Genomic DNA, 20,155 nt, shown 5'->3' with positions numbered 1-20,155 from the left:
GGGAAGGTTGACAGCTATGGTCAGATTGAGGTTGGTGGGGCAGTGTTCCAGTCACTAAAATGGGCCAGCCATCGCTGAAACTCCATTGAACAACTTGCCACAGGTAACTAAGAATTACTTGCAGGCAAATGGGTGGGGTGGTGGATGAGGGGTGGGTCCTTCGCCTCCCTCCACCACTTGAGTTCTGTGCTAACCACAGAGGAAGGAAAGCCCCTTCCTCCCTGAGAAGCATGCAAACCAAGCAGGCTGGTGGAGAAGAGGCGGATATGGAAAAAATCTGTTCTTCCTTTGCCCGTTCACTCAGTAGCCTACTTGAAGAGTCTAAGGAACCTGTATCTGTATGCTGGCAGCAGAGGGTGGGGGCTTCCTTTCCTCTACAGCCAGCATGGAAACGGAAGCTGGTAACTTTTGTGGGCTTATTTCCAAGGCTGTGCTATATCTTTGACCCCCAGATTCCCCTTCTGTCAAATTGAGCTAGATTTTTTCTCACTAAATTCATTATAATTTCTGCACTCTAACAGGGTTCCCACGTACGCTTACTCAGCATTAAGTTTCTCTGAGTTTGGTGGGTGTTTACTTATTCCCCAAGGTCAGTGTGCAAAGGATTGCAACCTTAGAGGAGATAGTTGGTGCTGATGAGAGTTGGAGACAACAACATCTGGAGGGCCGTATGTTCCCCACCTCTGTCCTAGCCCATCAGCATTAGCTCAGCCCAATCCCTTAGCTTTGCATTGAACTGCTAGACCCTTAGTGTGACTGTTTCCATATGCATCATATTCTACACCTCCTGTGCAGATTCCAAGGCCCCTAAATAGATAGCACTCCTCAGCGCTCCTCAGCTTTCTTGCCCTGCACATACATTCTGTTAACACAAGCCCCAACATAGGAATGACACTTTACGTACAAATCAAAGGAAGAAACTCTTATGTGAGCTCCTCATGGGTAGAGAACATATTTAGCTTTGCTCTGACCCTTTTGGAAATTTTTCTCTTCTAATGTAGAACTGATGGCAAGTTTTAAAAAAAATAAAAAAATTGAAAAGCCACTATGTTTTCTTTGGTGGCATTTCTTTTGCCTTCAATTATCTTTTGAATTGGGGGCAGCAGTGGGATAAATGTGTCCCTCTCCTTTCTTCTGAACATAACATGACCTTATCCATTTCACAACCTTGGGGGAAAAGAGATTGGTAAAATGGTACTTTTTTTACTGGGTCACATTTGTTAATATGCATATGCAAGGATTTTGATGGTCACGTGACATTGTTCTTCAGAGCTTGTGGATTGGACCACTTAGCAGCAGGCTGACAGCAGCTGCTCCATGAGTAGTTAGTTGAGCGCTACATAATGAGCTGGTCTCTGCTTTGTGTTTGGAGCATGAAAGGGTCTGTAACATGATGCTCCGACTTCTAAGGCTGGAGAATGGGGTGGGAAGGAGGGAGGGAGGGAAGAGAGTATTGGGGGCTTGTAAGCTGTGTGTGATTTGCTCATTGTGCCCGCTGGAAAGAGAAAAATCTCATGGGCCTTCCTCTGGCATGAATCCAGGAGTTTTTGCGCTCTCCTGTGCCAGGCGCAGGAAAGAAGAGAGGCTGTACAAATTGCAGTCCTTTCTAGTCCTGATCCTAAATTTGGTGGCTCCGTGTGCATTTGCTTTAAGGTTATGTCTTGGAGCTGGCAAAGACTACAAGAAATGAACTGCATGGAAACAGAGGAACGTGATATGCACTGCACATGTGGGAACATGCACACACGAACCTAGTTGTTAGCATGAAAGAAATGTGAAGCGACAGGCGTCCCTCCCCTCCTGTTCTCTGATTAGCTGGTAAGACTGTTTGGCTGTGACGCTGGCCAGGATTTTTTTGGGGAGTTGGAATGATAGTGAGAAGGGCAGGCAGCAGGAATCAACTTGAAACCGCTAGTGGTTTGACTCTTGCAGGATGTGTGAGCCAGCCTCATCTGCCATTTTCCTACATGGACAAGCTTCTCTGGTGGTTTGTCCTTTGGTTCGGAAGTCTGGCTGTTGTTGACCGGGTTTGCGTTTGTTCGGTATGTCTTTCTGCCTTTCTGTTTGCCAAGGCATATGGTGTGGGATACAGAGCTGGGGAGGTGGTGCTGTGCAGCTCACTTTTCTCTGGCACAGTTTGAAACATAATGTTGCCTAGAGGGAAGAGTGTCCCTGCCCTGATCTTCGAACGATAAATTTGAGGAGGGAAAAAAACAAACTCCATTCAGCCGCTGTTAAATTAATTGCTTGCATTTGTAACTTGGACACCAAAGCTGGCTGTTTGGGTGGAGAACTCCACTGTGGAGCAGAGGAATTTAGAGTGAAAATCACTGTAATGAGGGAGTCCTCCAGCAATGAATTGCAGAATAGAAAAGTAGAGAAGTACGAACTTTCCCTGTGGCTCTTGAGTTGTGCATGTAGAGAGGGTCTCGGCTGATTTTAGCAAGGGGCGATCTGTATTTTCCTCTTACACTATCTACTGTGTATTTATCCTTCAATGTTCCTTAATTTTGCGTTTGCACAAGGAATCCAGAGCAATATGGAGAGTGGGGACTGATAACTTCTGAGAACCTACCCTATAGCCTGGTTGGTTGTTGTAACTGAAACTCCTCAGGTGCCACACATGCCAGAAACTGCACTGATTTTTCACTTACTCTTCTGGCCTCACAATTTTTCTGTTGTTTCAGGAGGAAGTTGATGACAGGAGAGCAGAGCTCACTTTCAAGACCTGAGGCAGGTAAGGTACATGAAGAGAGAGTCCCCTCAGATACCACAGCAAAATTTACAGAGTTACTGTCATTTGGCTTCTGTGTTCCTAGGATGTGCTGGAGGTTGAAATGATGTGCTGTTCTTTATATGATTCACTTAAGGCCGCTCTCCTTCTCCCCATAATGCAAGCTAGTTTAGTTTAATGTGCAGTCTTTTGGTTACTCTGGTACATTTATGACTATATCAAAGTGCAGCAGATTTGGTTGGCAAGGAATGGCCAAGGAATCACATTCTGAACAGCCTCCTTTTTTGTCTTTCTCATTTATCTTCCCACCCCCTTCTTTGGACCCCTTGCATTCTTTGAGGGATTGACACTTGGAAAGGGAATGGTTTGTGCTTATGATAGCTTTTGGAGAATTTGCAACTCCCCCCCCAACCCCCCACACCAAATGACTTAGATATTTAAAACAACCATCTCTCAGGATATTGCTCACCAATACCCTCTTTAGGAAACTGACCCTGTGTGTATTTGGAAACTTGGACCTTATTTTGGCTTAGTCTTGCATATAGAATGAAAAGATTTACTAGCTTACTAAATAAAATTGGGTAGTCCATGTTTTCATCGTGCATCCACACGGCACTCAATGGGCCCCATTCTTGTCACTGCACCTGGTTGCTATGCTACTGCAATCCTAAGGCCTTTCCCTTTAATTTCTGTTCTCCTCTGGTGCCAACAGAGGATAGCTTAGCCTGCCCACTTAACTTGGCAAAACTTTTCTGACACTGGTTGTCTTTGTGGCAAGAGAGAGAAAAGAACTGGGTTGCCTGCTTTGACTTCCAGAGGGGGAGTTAATTATGTAGCAAGTTACAAAAGGGCCCTCCCCACCCTTTCCCCTTTTTGTGAAGGCTACTAACAGACTGACACAAAAGCACTCATTAAACCAGATGACCTTCCAATCTTGGGCTTGCAGTTCCTGCTCAAGGCAGCTCAGAGCAGTGATGATAAATGCAGTGAAATTGACATTAATCTGTATTCGGAGCATTTGCAGATACGGACAGCCTTGGGGCTGTCTTTGCCATGTGTTATTGCCCTGAGTAGTAATAGTATTATAATTTATCTGTGCATGAAAGGCTTGTCACATGTCTTGAGCTCAACAAGGGCAGATCTAATGCCTCCTCAGATGGGAGGTGGACAGAAAGAGGCACCAGGGTCTTAGGAAATGGCCATGTTTATAGTAGATTTTTATTTATTTATTGTTCTTTAGATCTTTCACATGACAGTCAGACCCAGGCCGCTTGGCCTCATGGAAACTCATTCTCTGTTGTGTCGTCCCACAAAACTGTGGTGCATGTATGGACTGATGGACATCCTCCCTCATCAAATAGCTGAGAAATTTGTTATTAGTCACTTTTGTGCTTTTCATCACTTAAGTGCTTAATTTCCAAAATTGGAGATGCTAGAACTCATACATCCTTGAAACACAATAGTCTTTGCTCTGGAAACTCTTTACATGGGTCCATAGCTGGTTGCAGTTTCTCCATCTGAAGGGAAAGGAGCTTGGAACCTGCAGAAAGGCACTCCCTTTATTGTTACTACTTCACACATTTGAGGATTGAGCTCTGATTTTGAAACAAGTTCTGGGGCTTTCCTTTTGCATCCCTTTGGGTGTGATTACCGAAAGTACTTACAAAGTTCTTTGCTTGCTTTGTTTAATCTCTATATTCTGAAACGCAAAATTAACACCTGCAGCTTGGTGAGACCTCGCCTCTCTTCACAAGACTGCAGCTGCCCTCTGATTTCGAATGAAGCCTGCAAACATTTCTCTGATGAAAACAGGAACATCCTATTCAATAATAATAATAATAATAATAATAATAATAATAATAATAATAATAATAATTTAAACCCCGCATATCTGACTGGGTTGCCCAAGCCACTCTGGGTGGCTTCCAACATATACTGTATATACTCAAGTATAAGCCGACCTTTTCAGCACATTTTTAATGCTGAAAAAGCCCCCCTCGGCTTATGCTCGAGTGAGGGTCCTTTCGGGCTGCTCCTTCCTCCTCCGCCGCCTTTGCCGCTGTTGGCGGCAGAGGAGGAGGTAGGAGCAGCCCCAAAGCAGCCCTTCTGGGCTGCTTGTTCTTCCTCTGCCGCTGCCACCAGCCTCTGCCTCTCAGCAGCACCCTAGGTAGACAGGGGGGCAGGAGGGGCTGGGGGGGGGAGAGAGAAGCCCCCTCTGCGCGCGCACACACACTCCGGCCCACCAGGAAGTGTGTGGTGTGGTGAACCAGCTTATACTTTAGTCAATAAGTTTTCCCAGTTTTTTGTGGTAAAATTAGGTGCATTTAAAAACTTCCCCATGCAGGGCTGCCTTCAGATGTCTTCCAAAGGTTGTATAGTTACTTATCTCTTTGGCACGTGGGTTGCATAACTCTATACCCGCCAACATTTCACCGATGAAAATAGGGACATCCTAAGGAAAAGTGGAGCATTCTGGGATCAAATCAGAAAGTGGAACAGCTTCTGTAAATCCAGGACTATCTCTGGAAAATAGGGACACTTGGAGGGTCTGGGAAACCTATGGCCCTCCATTTGTTGTTATACTACAGTTTCCATCATCCCTACCCATTGGCCATATTGGGTGGGGCTAATGGGAATTGGAGTCTAGCAGCAGCTGAAGGGCCACATGCTCTGCACACTAATGTAAAGCTTCTGGGTTCCATCTGGCAATCACATTATTCAGGACTGGAAAATGACTGAAAGAATATGCAGGATATAATGTGCATGGAAGCAAGTCTCATATTTACATGGAAGTAAGTCTGATTTCAGGAGGATTCACTTGTGAGTAGGTGTGCAAGAGGTTACAGTCCCATTAAATACAGCAGGATTTACTTTTGAATAAACATGCATAACAAGAACATCAACAACATCTTATTTATATGTTGTGCACCTAACTGGGTTGCCCCAGCCACTCTGGGCAGCTTCCAACAACTTAAAGCATCAGCAAATTAAAACATCAACGGCATGAATTTGGATGCGCCCAGGAAAGTGCTGTATGGCATTTCATTTACAAGTATGGATCTTTGTACTAGGAAGAAAGTCTCAAATGAGTTCATTGAGTCTCACTCCAAACTAGTCAGCTTGCCTAGTACTGCCGTCCAGTGGTGGAGGAACCTTCTCTGGCACCCGTGGCGGGGCATCCCGTATGGAGTGTGCATGTGCAATGACCGTACGGGCTGCCACACATGCGCACGGGCTGCTGCTCGCGTGTGTGCATATATGGGCAGCCGATCGTGCATGGAGGCGTACAGCCTACTGTGCGAGCGGCATCCCGTACGGACCGCGCATGTATGGCATCCAGTACGGACTGCGCATGAGCGGCAGCCCATATGGACTGTGTGCGCCCTCAGCCGCTCTACAGCTGGGGGAAGGCAGGGGCCACCCCCTCCGCCCCCCACTTCGTATGCTCCTGCTTTCGTTTTCATTTCCGTTTTGCCATTTCACCTTATTTGTACCAATCTCAGGGTTTCACCTATGCTTCCTCGTCCTGGAACTGCAAGCTTGGCTTACAGATTTTGTTTTCTTAATGAATACTGAATTTGTACAGTTTCACTTACTTATGAATTTATGAATTATGAAGTAGCCAGGTTTGTTGTTGTTGTTGTTTAGTCATTTAGTCGTGCCCGACTCTTCGTGACCCCATGGACCAGAACACGCCAGGCACTCCTGTCTTCCACTGCCTCCCGCAGTTTGGTCAAACTCATGCTGGTAGCTTCAAGAACACTGTCCAACCATCTCATCCTCTGTCGTCCCCTTCTTCTTGTGCCCTCAATCTTTCCCAACATCAGGGTCTTTTAGCTTCTGCTAAAAGACACCACCAGAAGAATTGTGTTTGATATCTAGATAAATGGGTGTACAACTGAAATGGCAATAGGGAGAAAGTTTGTACCTTGTTACTGATAATTTTGCTTATAAAATGACTCTGAACCTGAGTACTAAAGACCTCCCAATCATAAAATTTGATGTGGAATAAAAGAGCTTCTTGCACAATTTTCAGTAGTGGATCATGCAAATTTTTTCAGTCACAATGCACTTTTATAGAGGGGGTGAATGAAGGGGAAAGGTCATAGGTCAGTGGTAGCAAGCATGCACTTTTCATGCAAAAGGTTCCAGGGTTCAGTCCCTGACGTCAGTGTAGACAATGCTGAACCAGATGAACTAATGGTCTGACTCAGTGTAAAGCAGCTCTCTGTGTTCCTTTGTTTCATGCAAGGCAGGAACAGCCATAATTTCTTTTGATAGTTGTTCTAAATGGCTAAGATTCCAAGCTGCGGGGAGGAATTTTTGGTAGAAATGAAAGGTGATGTGAAATTGGATTTTCTCTTTCCTTTGAGTGCTGCATTCCCGTTTACATGGCAGCTCAAGTGCTCATCAATACTGCATCCGAAAATGGTGCAAATTAGGGGCAGGGAACTTTTTCCAGCCCAAAAGCCACTTTCTCTTCTGGGCAGCCTCCTGGTGGCCTCGTGTCACTGGTGAGAAGGGCCAGGAGCAAAAATGGGCAGAGCAACAAATGCCAGTTTAACTTTTGTTCAGTAGTCCTGAACACACAGCCACACATTTTTCTGTTCTGCATCCAGGCAAGCAAGTGATGCATTCTGGCCAGGTAAAAAACCCTAGCCTGGGGTTCGCTACCCCTGGTGTAAATAAATGAGAATGAGAATCATTTCAGTTTCCTTCACTTTCTGATTGATTCCTCCTGCCGTCCTTGGGCCAAGAGGCCTCAAATAAAGGCAGACTTGATTATGGTAGTATTTACATGAGTCCACAAACACAGCACGATCGGGCTGTTTGACTCAAAGGGAGTACTCACTAATGTTCATGCGATTGTGTTACAAATTTATAATCTATAGTAAAAACACAGCAAGGCAGAATACAATACTGTATATAATAATGAAATCAACAAAAATATCCATAATTAAAACACCCATAAAACATTAATAAATACTGGTTGGTTAAAAGGAGAGGGAAGGGGGATTCATGTTGTTAGAAGCTTGCCTAAACAAAAAAGTTTTCAAAAAGTGTCTGAAGAGAGGGATGGTTCCTGCCCAACTTCTATTGCCAGGGAGTTCCACAGGGAAGTGCATGCCACACTAGGATTCAAGTAAAAGGCTCGAATCCTAGTGAAGCCAACTGAACCTCAAGGATATGGGGAACCACCAGAAGTGCCCCGTTAGATGATCTCAGTGATCACGGTGGAGCAAAAGGAATCTGATGGTTCTTAAGGTGCTTTAGTGACCTGGAAGAATTATCGCTTGGTGTAAGCCATTTAGGATACCAATTTGTCACCCTATTTTGAGCAGAGATCTAGCAATACTATAGTTTTATGGATTTGCTGGAGGTACGGTACCTTGCAAGCTGCTCTCCAGGTGCCAGAGGCCTCTTTGTGTGGGTGGGCCCTGCATGTCAATAGAGTTTCTGCAAACAGAATAACTCGTGGATCAGGTTAATTGTGGTTTCCTCCCCAATTTGAATAGATGGCAATCGGGAGGTGGCCACACCCCTCGGTGGGACGCAGGCTGCACAGATGGCTCCGTAGAAAGATAACTGACCAAACAAACAAGAGGGCTTGATTTCAAGGGAGGAATTAACAGGAGCTGTTCCGTGGAATGGCACAGCAGAGAAAGGTTGATCCCTTGTTCCAGGATGCATCCTGCTTGGGGTGGGGCCCATGTACCTGGTGTGAGCGGCCATGTGCCTGATCTACATGCAAAAGAACAGCCACAAGGCGCAACTCATTTCCCCCCTGGCCTTGGGCACTGCCCCCACTGCGCTTCCTGTTAAATCGGTTTCTGTTGCTTCCTATGGAATGCCTTTGCATTAGGCGGTTTGATGGTTAGTCACCGTGTTCTGTCACACTCGGCAACATATCAGCTGTGTCACTGGAGCCTACCTCTTAGGTTACTGTGTCTGGGGGAAGTAGTCTGCTGGAACTGATTATTCCCTTATGTGTGGGAAGGGGGTGGGGGGCCCAGTGGGCGAGGGCCTCTTCCCTTTGAATTCTAAATCTTGCTCAACATGTGCCACGAGTAACATAGATTTGCAGGCTCTCGTTTATGGTGCAACAGGACATTTCATGTGTTCTTGTTGCTGTTACTCTGCCCCAAGGGATTCTGGGAGTGGTGGGCGGCTGTGCTCGTGAGAAGTCCCATTCTCTCCCACCCTCCACCCACCCGGGCTAGTAGCATGCTTGGCAACGCTCCTTACTTGAGCCCTTGTTGTTTTTTGTCTCTGCTAGGAAGGGAAGAATTTTGAGCTGGCGCCTTATCTTTGCAGCTTGGTCAGTTCCCCATGACCCTGGAGCAAAGGACAGCCTCCCACACTTGAGGTTAGCAATTTTCTCTGCTACACTTGAAAATTGCAAGGGTTGGAAGCCGCAGCCAAACTCCCCTCTGCCTCACCCTAAATGGCACGGATGCTGTGCAATTCTCAATGGTTGAGTTTGCCCCCCCCCCCAACCTGACTTGCTAGGTTGGGAGGCCTGCCTGGGTGTAGAGCAGCATTCAGTCTCTCGTGTCTGCAACAAGGACATCCATCAACATGGGCAGTGAGCACAGGGGGCAGACTGGAGCTGGGGCACAGAGTTCAAGCATGCAATCTGTCTCAGATGGATGACAGAGATAAGGAGCACAAGAATCGGGGCAGCAGGGACAGGTGCGGCAGCAAGCAAAAGCTTGGTTTCTGCAAAGGCAAATTTGTAAAGAGAGCATTTGCCCAAATGAGCAGACTGGGCAGTGAAAGAACAAGGGCTGCAATCCAGAGAAAGCTTGATGAGCCTGCTGGAAGTAATGGGGCTTTGATGGGCATCCGTAAGCGCTGGGTCTGCAGGAACTGGCCTATCCTGTTGCCCCAGAAATGAAAACTCTGGAGTGCTTTGCTGACCAGTAAAAGGCTATTTTGAAATCCACAGATCAGTTACTTGTCCTCCCCTGAAATATCATGGCAATCTTTCAGAATGGTTCCCTGACAGCTGAGTTCCTGTGCAGTCTGTTTCTAGATGGCGCCAGCCTAGCCCTGCCCACTCAGAATGCTTTGTAGCACAGGCTGTGTACACATTGCTTATTCCAACCCAACCCAGGGAGTCCTGGGAATGGTAGTTTGTTAAGGGTGCTGGGAATTGTAGTTCTGTAGGGGGGTAAAGTACACTTTCCAGGGTTCTTTTGTTTTTGAGTGGGTGGAGAATGTTCTTTAAATATATGGTGTGTACGCAGCCACAGTATCATCCAGGAGTCCCACCTGACATCTTGGCCCTTGTGCAATCATGCTATGCAAATCTATGCCTCTACACATGCAGACGCATTGAAGAATTGTCTAGTGGAAATTCTGTAATATGTTTCAGCTGATGGATGTCTGTTTTCTGCCCACAAATTCTGAGGTTTTCCATTGAGGAATTTTAAACACTCAAACAAGCCCCTGGCCTTGGGAGGCACTTCTCTGTTCTGACAGATGTTTGGGTGATAACCAGTAAGTTAGTTTGTTTCTCAGGATGTTGACCTTCATCTGTGGAGGGAGGATGGTGACGTCTCCCTTCCTCCCAATGGAGAATACAAAGAAATAGTACAGCAGCGGGGGAGGGATAGGACTTCACATTAGGAGATTAACAGGAACAAAACCCAGAACTTTTGGGTTTCCATAACAAACACCATTAGCAACTGACTACACTGGGTGATAGTGGGACGCGGGTGGCGCTGTGGGTAAAACCACAGTGCCTAGGACTTGCCGATTGTATGGTTGGCGGTTCGAATCCCCGCGGCGGGGCGAGCTCCCGTCTTTCGGTCCCAGCTCCTGCCCACCTAGCAGTTCGAAAGCACCCTTAAAGTGCAAGTAGATAAATAGGTACCGCTTTATAGCGGGAAGGTAAACGGCGTTTCGTGTGCTGAGCTGGTGCAGGCTCACCAGAGCAGCGATGTCACACTGGCCACGTGACCCGGAAGTGTCTGTGGACGGCGCCAGCTCCCGGCCTCAAGAGTGAGATGAGCACACAACCCTAGAGTCTGACAAGACTGGCCCGTACGGGCAGGGGTACCTTTACCTTTTTACACTGGGTGATAGTGTTAGTCCTACTCAGGGGATACCCACTGAAGTTAATAAACAGGACTAATACAGGTTTATTCAGTGGGTCTACTCTGAGTAAGAGTTAACAGGCTACAATCTTCTATACTTGCATAGTTCATTGTTGTTTAGGCAAATCTATCCAGACATGCAGAAGTTATATACGTTTTATTTCTTTTTAGCTACTGTTGCTTTTTAACAATTTCTTGAATGTTTTGGATTATGTGTTTCTAGCTGTATTTATTGACAGTTTTCATATTTCTTGCAAACTGTTTTTAGAGTTTTTATTACAATCAAGTGCTACATAAATTTGGTGAAATCAATAAATGTGGAGGGCTGAGATTTGGGTACCTGGGAGAGAGCGTCTTCTGAGATAAATAGGTCAGCTGTGAAATGAAACAATAGCATTTAAGAAAGATGCAAGAGGTCGCTGTTGGCACTGTGCTCACTTTGTGAAGGGAGGGCTCATTATCTCCTCCCTCCTTCCTCAGTGGTGAACAGTGTTTTTTATTGCCTTACATCCGTCCAGAAATAGAATGCCTCCCCCCCACCCCCACCCCGCCCACCGATTATCTGCTTGGTGTCCTTTGGGGTCTGTTAACCAAAAGAATCTCTGTGATGTTCATCTTACACCCTTCGTTTGTTTGTGGAAAATGCTGCCACTTTCCCCTTTAAGTGAAGTTTGTTTTCCTCCAAGTCTGGCAGCTATTTTAGTGCAAGCTAAAACATGCACGTGGTCTGCGCAAAACTCCAGATGGAGCCAGACATGGCTCCGCTCTCTCATCTCCTGGACAGGAACAGGCTTAACTGCTTTCCTGTTCTCTCATCAGCTAAGGGTTCATCAATGAGGCGGCTTTGCTTAGTCTGTGGCCTTCCTTTAAGCCTCCTTTTTGCATGTGGGGTGTGGGGGGCAGATAAGGAACTGAAAGGCTCTGCCTGAGCACAGATAACTGGATCTTTAAAAAGCTGAGAAGCTCCTTTGCCTAAACACATTTGGCAAGATGTGCTTCCCTAGTGCCAGGGGAATCCAGTGCTGGGCACCACAGCTCCTGGTTGGCACTGGCAAGAGCACAACTTTCTTTTTGCTCCTTCTTCTCCTTCTGTGAGTAATCAATGATCAGCCTGCTGTGGATGGATGGATGGATGGATGGATGGTTGGTTGGTTGCATAAGAGCTTGGATAGGAACAAAGTTTAGCACTGTGCCAGTTTTAGCTGGTGCTGATGAGAATTTACCTTGCATTTTGAGCATGGATAGCATGCTAGCCTCATGAGCACCCCAGATGAAGCCACTGCTGCTGCCCATTGTGACTCTAGTGGGCAAATTCCACTGAGCCAGCTATTGTTCCTCCATTACCAGGTCAGGCAGGACATGTCCTGATCCTCTGGAGGAAGTCTTTGTTAATGCAAGGGCAACAAACCCAGGCAGCCTCCCCCTTTCACTTTAGTTTCCTAGTCATAGGCGCTGCTGCAAAATGAAAGCACTTGCCATTGAAGTTCCCTACCCTTTTGTTTCAAGTAGTTTGTTCTGCAGCAAAGTTTGCTATTTTTAAAGGCTGCAGGCTTGATAGGAACATGGGTCAGTTGCTCAAATGTAAAAGAGTTACGCACTTCAATGCAAGAAGGGAAGTGTTCTCGTAACTCCCTCCCTCCCCACATTATAACTGCAGTAGGGCTGGTGCCAAGCATTGTCTGCCTCAGGTGAGAACTCTATTTGAGCCCTTCCAGCTCTGTGTCACCCGACTAGTGGGATGGTAAATGTAGGGAAGAGAAAAGGTTGCATATGGAACCTTTCTAACAAAAGAACAGCCAGACCCAAATCTGACGTGCACATCTGTCAAAGGTTCCCAAAAGCTCACAGCGTTTGCAATCAGGTGAGATGTAAATGCTATACAGTACTTTATGCTGTGTCTGGGTAAAGTGTCGCTGGTTTTGAGTCCAGAGGCAACTTGCATGCATTTGAATGAGAAACAGAATTTGCCTCTGGGCTGAAAACCAGCCACATTTCACACCAACATGGCTTGCTTATTTATTTTTTAAAAAACATTCTATTCATTAAAAACCCAAGTGGTTTACAATAGTCAAACAAAAAACCATGCAGTAAAAACCATATATGTATATATTTAAAAACCCAGAGATCAACTGTTACAGAAGGATATTTCCTCACTAAGAATATTATCTAAGAATAGAGAATAAGCATGGAGGCATAGAAAGGTTTTCAATAGGCATTTGAAGGTTGGAACATAAGGCGCCTACTTGGACCTCTGTTTCACAGGACTGAACCGATGAAACTAAAGGCTGTTTCTTGTGGCTGAGAAATGGGCTTTCCAACTTGGGGGATGACCAACGACATTCCTGTATAGATGATCTCATTGATCAAGCTGGGATATAAGGGTTTAGGTGGTTCCCTAAGGCACCACCCAAAATAATTAAAACACCCATAAAACCCAAAACCATTCTTAACCTGAGGTGCGCTTTCACTAATGGGGCCTTTCATTGTTGCCACATTGCCGGCACGCAATTTCCGTTCCCATCCTGGGGCAAAGTTCTCAACCTGAGGTACTACTTCCGGGTTAGTGGAGTTTGTAACCCGAAGCGTTTGCAACCCAAGGTACCACTGTACAAATTGTTTTTGGAGGCCCCATTGGCGAAAGCACACCTTGGGTTACAACCTGTTTTGGTTTACAAACGGTCCTCCGGAACGGATTATAGTTGTAAACCAAGGTACCACTGTATGGTCTGTGTTAGACCTTCTAGTGCATGGAATGGAAAAGGATTTGGATGAAATGACCTTTAAGTCCCTTTCCTCCAGCATTTTGATTCTTTAAGATCAGCAAGGTGACTGTAGGCGTGTGTCACAGTGAGGGGCGGTGATCTTTGGAACTGTCATTTGGAGGAGATGGTTTACTTCAGGGAAGTTTAGTGGAGAACAAATAGATCTGTTTCTGAGCATGAACAGGGCCCATGTGCTGCAAGAACAAACATGGTTTTCATGTCTCTTAACTTTTTTAATCCTCAAACAGAACTAGAAACTTTATGCAGAGACTTGCATAGCTCTATGCAAGTGGCAAGTTAATGGTTAGTGTACCAGGCAAGGAGCTAGGAGTCAATAGAGTTTGCTTCCTTGTGACTATCTTTACTAGCCTGGTTTTCCTTGGAGAGGATAGTCCTCTCCATGGGTATTTATGGGCACATGTTTAAGCAGTCATGCCATTTGTTTATATCCCACCTTTTCCTCCAAGGAGCTCAATGTGCTTTGAAGTTTTAATGTGCCCCCTGGCACATTAAACCCAGGTTTTCAGGCAGTTTTTGGGTCCTGTGAATTGACTGGCTGTTTTGATTTTAGACCAGGTTTGAGAGGATTTGCATCACATTATTCTGCAGTCTAATAGCTTTTCAGGAGGTGAAGTTGTTATTCGCAGTAGCCCCAGATGTGTTTTGTCAGGCATGAAAGGCTGGAATGAATGAATGAATGAATGAGAAAATGAACAAATGAATGAAAAAACAAACACGCCCTATACTTGCATGTATATAAAGTATCCAAAATGGAGGAATTAATGATAATGATTGGCTATTTAGAATAATGAACAATGTTAAAACGGTGTATTAAAAATGTGTTTATTGGAGAAATTTGTACTAATGTGCTGGTGAATTTTCAGGATTTTAAAAAAAATAATAAAAATCTCAAATTGATGTAAAATAAGGAGAACTGTATTTAAGATTAGAAAAACAAGAAACTGGGAGCACCAAAAGTGACAGATCTTTCCATCCTTCCCCACGGAATGGGCATAGGCTGAACCATCCAAGCAGCCCTCATACAGCAAGGGATGGCTTGCTAACAATCTTGGAATATTGTAATGATAGCAACAAAGCAGATATCATGCAGTTTTCCTTTAGTTTTCTGGTTGGGGGGCACAAGAAGCAATGGGTTCAAATGGCAAGACTTTCGGTTTGGGTCAGATGTTACAGAAACATTCTAGCCCTAGGAATAGTTGTTTGGCAAGGCTCATTGGGGCTCAGCCTGAGGAACTGCAGTGCCAGGACTCAGCCTGAGAAGCTGCAGACTTGTAATTAAGCTGGTGCCTGTGAAGATGTGGAAGGTGCATTTTCCATACTCTTGTAAGTGACCATAACTCACCACCACACGTGTGGGATTATGAAGGTTTTCAAGAGGATGTGGCTTCCATGGGCCTAAGGCCTAACACGCCTCTTTAGAAATGACCACCAGGCATTGGTCATTTGAGCTGGTTGTGGTCGCTCAAAAGCAGAGCAGATAATCATGTAGCAGACGTGGTCGCTTGCAAATCCCATGCCAGTCTAGGCGATTTGATTAGGCGACTATGATGACCGATACTGTCCCAACTTTTCTGTGGCCATAAGATACTTGACTATTAAAGCAACGCTAGGAACTGACCACATCCGCTCTTTAGATTGTTCTGGAAGACTTGTCGCAAAACACTGCTCAACCCTAGAAGTAAGGGCTTGCCCATGCTTCTGTTTATCCTGTGATTTCTAGACATGGATCTGAGAAGTTATTATTTTGCCCCACTTCTTTCCAAAGGAAAACCCACAGTCCACTGCTTAATCGGAGCAAATATCAACCAAAAAACCTAGCAGACCTGTGCCTAGAAATCAAACACAGGACAAGTGTGGATGAGCCCTAAATCCCACTGTTTTCAGTAGGGCCAAATCCCAGAAAAATGTGCATAAGATTGCAGCTACAGTGTTCTTTTATTCTGGGTTAAACGCCCTCATTTTGGTTCTCGTGGCCATTAACATACACCCCCCCCCCTTAGCTCACTTTGCTCTAGCCCAGGTGTGTCCCTCTACCTGTTGGTGGCCCCTTATCAGCCTCAACCCATATGGCCAATGATCAGGGATTAGGGGGCTGTAGTCCAACAATATCTGGAGGGGGAATCAGGTCCCCAACCCCTGCTCTGGTCCATTTTGGGGGCTCATTCTCAAGATCTCAAGGATTACTTATGTCTTGACGCTTTTAAACACATGTTTATCCCCACAGTACAGTTGACGCATGTGTAGTGTGTGGCCAAGGATTCCTTCACCGCCCAGCTCACAAACTTAATTTGCATTGTGCTTTTTCTGTGATTATTTCTGATCAATTAACCAGAAATGTTGTCTTTGTCACTGATGTGGATCGGCATCTCCTCGACAGCATTCTTTGAATGTTCTGTGATTGAGGGAGGGTGTTCTGTTGTGTCCTCTGAGTTGCAATTATTAATGGTTGGTTGTCCTTTATAAATCTAGCCTCCTGCTCTGTGTGCATTGCAAGGGACTATGGGGCAGACACAGCACCCTCATAAAGGTCTGCAGCACTACAAGGTGCAGACCATGCATTTTCTCATCATGCACAGCCTCCTCAGCTCCAACACCCTCCAGCTGTACCTGGAGAAGAGAGACGACTTTACAGCTGTGTTGCTTCCAGTGACTTGCAGGAGCATTTTCAAGAGCTCCTGGCTGGGAACCACAAGCCTTGGAAACTGTTTCCCAGAGGGTTATTGTGATTGGTCAGAGGAGTCCCAACAATGCCTAGCCAGTGAATAAGTAGCCCGTCTCAAAACTTTGATTTGTAGTCATGTTAGTTTGTGGCATCAAAAAAAATATGGAGAGAGCTGTTAAGCTTTAGAAGACAAACACATTTATGATGCGCTTTTGTGGACTAAATGACACTTCATCAGATTCATTAACTGTTTCCCTCATTTAACAGGTACACGGATACACATACACATGCACACGGAGTCTGGGTATGGCTAGAAATTCTTGGGTCTGAGGAGGCCCTGATAATGTATCTCTGCAGTGCCGTGCAGGAGTGTACACTGCATTGACTTTGTGGATCACACTGTTAAGGCTGCAGCCCTCTGCACATTTACCAGGGGGCAAATGTCACTGGTTTCATGGGGGCTTACTTCTGAGTAAGGATGCATCGGATCAGGCTGCATGTCTTAGTTTGCACATTTGGGGGGAATGGAGCAACAGGAATAATTACCACATCTTCAGCTAACTCTGGGTTTGGATGTTACAGAAGAGGAATTAGTAATGCTGAAGTAATTTTAGGAGATGCATGGAAAGCAAATATGACAGTATTACTCAATAGTCACGCTGTTATGGTTTACCAAGGGAAAAGAGTACACCAGCTAAAATTAATTTCTGGCTTTCCTATTGTAAGACTCGTCATGTGTGTTTTCTGTCATAAGGAACCTGCTAGAAACAGATCTGGGTATCTGCTGGATTTTACTTTTCCAAAAAGGGGGAATCAGCCATTGTTTGTTTCTTCATACCAAAATCCCAAAGTATGACCCGAAACCAGCACAGCACCTAGCTGTTCCCCTGCTCTATTTTAAGACCAATTCAGATTTATGGCTTTACCATTAGACCATATTTTTCTCCTTTGTTTGACATCCTGCCTGAGGAATTCTGGAGCACTCCAAAGCTTGCTTGCTTTCTTGTTCCATTTGGGCTGGCCTTAGGTTTAGTAGTACTGCATCTTCTTCTCAGGTTCTTCTGCAGCCATAGGTGGTTTCATACCGTCTGATGATCATTAAGCTAGTCTTAATCTAAAAATCCATTTAGGAAGTATCTCAAGCCACACCTCCCTGGAGGATGCTGGCTGAGTCTGAAAGGAACTGTTTGTACCCTTTGAACTGGGCCAGAGAAAGAGAAAGGTGATATTTTGAAGCTGGTTAGTAAAGGTTGCTGTGAAGTTTCTGGCTGGTAGAAACAAGTGCTGGGTTGTTGCTCTTCTGGAGTTAGCACTTGCTTCATCTGCCCAACCTGTATCTTTCTAAACATCTTGTCCAAAAGGCCCCTTGATGAGAGAGAGAGAGAGAGAGAGAGAGAGAGAGAGAGAGAGAGAGAGAGAGAGAGAGACTTGCCAATGGCTCTACAGGAAGTCCGTGACAGAGCTTTCAATGCGTGCCTTAATTTCCTGCATCTCAAGCCAGTGCAATGGGTTAGGTTTATACACGAGAGCAAAGTGACTCACCCTTTGGGGAGGAATTTCCCCTCTGGGAGAAACAGAAGAATTACACTGGATGTCAGTAGGCCTAAGGAGCAGCCTTTGGTGTTGGATGTTTAGGGCTTGCTAAGTTGAGAGATGTTGCGGTCTAGGACTCTAAACCTTCCTGTCTGCCTGGCAAAAGTTGCAACAACTTGGATCCGGATTTGTGCAAACAAATAAAAAATGTTCCACCTCCTCCCACCCCATCTGGTGATGTGATGCCTGCCAAGAGGACTTGCTTCCTCGTCTCTGTTTTCTTTAAGAAAATCCCCAGCTGACAACACGAAGCAAAGGAATGCGCTTTCTTGGAGGCAGAGAGTCTTATAGTGGACCCTTTCTCTGCTCCAGATCTGCCGGGGGATGGGGGTGGTTGGTGCTGCTCTCTACCTGTGTCAATCATCATTCCCAGTTAACCTTAGTGGGTTTTAGATGGATGAAGTAGAGAGATGGGTGCCTTTCTGTTGCAGGCAGAGGCCTCTACAGAACAAGCCAAACTGGTGCACGTGAAAGGGAGGACCACTGAGCAATGTCTTAAGATGTGGTCTGTGGTTGGTGCTCAGGGTGCTTTGCCAGTTTTCCTTGCAGGTGATACCTGGCCTCAGAAAGCCCAGTGATGGTGGGGACTCAAGTTCCATGGAGGACCTGCTGATGTTGAAGCAGAGGACTATGACTGCATGCACACTTCTCCATGTGACACAGTGCACTGGTAGGACTCTGTGCGTTCTGGTGGGCTGAAGGTAGATTGGAATCCATTGGCTGGTTTGCAGTAGACTGGCAAGGGTTTCTGGCGCCTATTTCCTATGGGGGCAAGGCCCATATCTCAGTGGCAGTTGACCTGCCTTGGATGCAGAAGGTCCCAAGTTCAATCCCTGGCATCTCCAGGTAGGGCTGGGGGAGACCCTTGTGTGAAATGCTGCCCATCAATGTAGGCAATACTGAGTTAAACTTACCCATGGCTTGGCTCAGTATAAGGCAGCACCCAGTGTTCCTGTGCACTTCTCTGCAGCTAGGCTGACTTGGCTTTTTGCAGTGATATTTGGGGGGAAAGGTTGTAGCTCTGTGGGAGAGCATCTGCCTGGCAGGTAGAAGGTATCGGGTTCAATCCCTGGAGCCTCCAGATAGGCTAAGAGCATCCCTTTTGAAACCCCAGAAAGCTGCTGCCAATATTGAGCTAGAGAGATCAATGGTCTCACTCAGTATAAATCAGCTTCCTATGTTCTTCCTAATAGACAACAAAAGGCTTCTTTTTCCTCACCCAAATTAAGCTTTCAAGGACCCCTGTTCTGCAGTAACTGGCCTGCCAGTCCAGTACTCTAACCACTACTCCACACTGCCCTGCAGACCTTCTTCCTGGCCTGTTAAGTTCTGCTCTGGAAAATGCAACATGAGTCCTATCCATGGCATAAAACAGTCTTGCCTGATATTGGAGGGGATGTCCTCCATCGTGGTGTCTGAGGTGTGTGTGGGGTGTCTCCTGCACTGTCCTGGGGTAGCACTGCCACTTGACGCGGCAGGGTGGGGCGAGGGCAGTGGAAGCAGTGCGTTGGCAGTGGTGGCACATCTGCCACCACCCTGCCTTGCCCCCTTCTGGTCCTGCCGAGCAAGTGGCAGTGCCACGACAGAGAGACTAGCCCACCTCATGCCACAGATGTCAGCTTGAAGGACTGTCACGTAACCCCTTTCCTTTCCTTGTCCTTCTCTGCATTGTGTAGTGCAAGGAATTTGGAAAGAAGGAAGGGTGAAGAAGAACAGCCTGGGTCTCAGGGAGAGGCAGCCTGGGAATCCACCTTGTGCATGGTAGATTCTTGGCCCCAAAGCCTCCTCTCGCCTCCCATGGGCTCTGAGCAAGTCTCTGCAGAGGCTCCTTAATTCCAAGCCTCCCCCGTGTTTTCCAGTTGGGAAAACAGCCTTGGCTTCGTTCGTTTGCTTTGCCCAGATTTGTTTAATGAAGGGGCTGTAGCTTCAGCTCCAAAGTTTGCAAAGCTTCTCTTAACAAAGAATGTCATCTTTTTAAGCCTGAGTGAAATTGCCTGCCCCCGCCCCCGGTGGTTGGCCACTTCCCTTTGCGACTGTGCAAGGACTGTAACTGCTTATAAATGGCTCTTCCTGGATAGCTCAGTTGGTTAGAGCATGGTGCTGTTAAGGCCAACGTTGCATGTTCAATCCCCATATGGGACCACAGGGGGTTGGACTGGATGATGCTCAGGGTCCATTTCTGTAATCCTAAAGCAGCCTTTTTAAGCCTTGGTTCCCCAGATATTTTTGAACTACATCTCCCATAATCCCTGACTACTGGTCCTGCTAGTTAGGAATGATG

The 20,155-nt window shown here is 46.1% G+C and overlaps 2 protein-coding genes across 9 annotated transcripts in view; both read left to right on the top strand.

Moving 5' to 3' along the window:
* The window catches only part of SFXN3 (sideroflexin 3), a 175,390-nt gene that overhangs the window by 55,927 nt on the left and 99,308 nt on the right, over nucleotides 1-20,155 (top strand). The window lies entirely within an intron of this gene.
* Nucleotides 1-20,155, top strand: part of LZTS2 (leucine zipper tumor suppressor 2) — a 60,749-nt gene that overhangs the window by 2,223 nt on the left and 38,371 nt on the right. Inside the window, exons 1-3 of one of the 8 annotated variants that reach the window (XM_081192333.1) lie at nucleotides 1,854-2,042; nucleotides 2,688-2,737; nucleotides 9,012-9,101. The gene's annotated coding sequence lies outside the window, so the exon portion shown is untranslated. Of the gene's footprint in view, nucleotides 1-1,587; nucleotides 1,819-1,853; nucleotides 2,043-2,245; nucleotides 2,383-2,687; nucleotides 2,738-9,011; nucleotides 9,102-18,127; nucleotides 18,545-20,155 lie in introns of those variants that run through there. The other 7 variants (XM_081192337.1, XM_081192334.1, XM_081192336.1 and 4 more) reach the window with 7 other exon arrangements.

Source organism: Podarcis bocagei (assembly GCF_964188305.1).
Source record: "Podarcis bocagei genome assembly, chromosome: 4".
In the NCBI taxonomy this organism is placed as follows: Eukaryota; Metazoa; Chordata; class Lepidosauria; order Squamata; family Lacertidae; genus Podarcis; species Podarcis bocagei.
The sequence above is the reverse complement of the archived record's forward strand: the minus strand, read 5'-3'. Positions and strand labels throughout refer to the sequence as shown.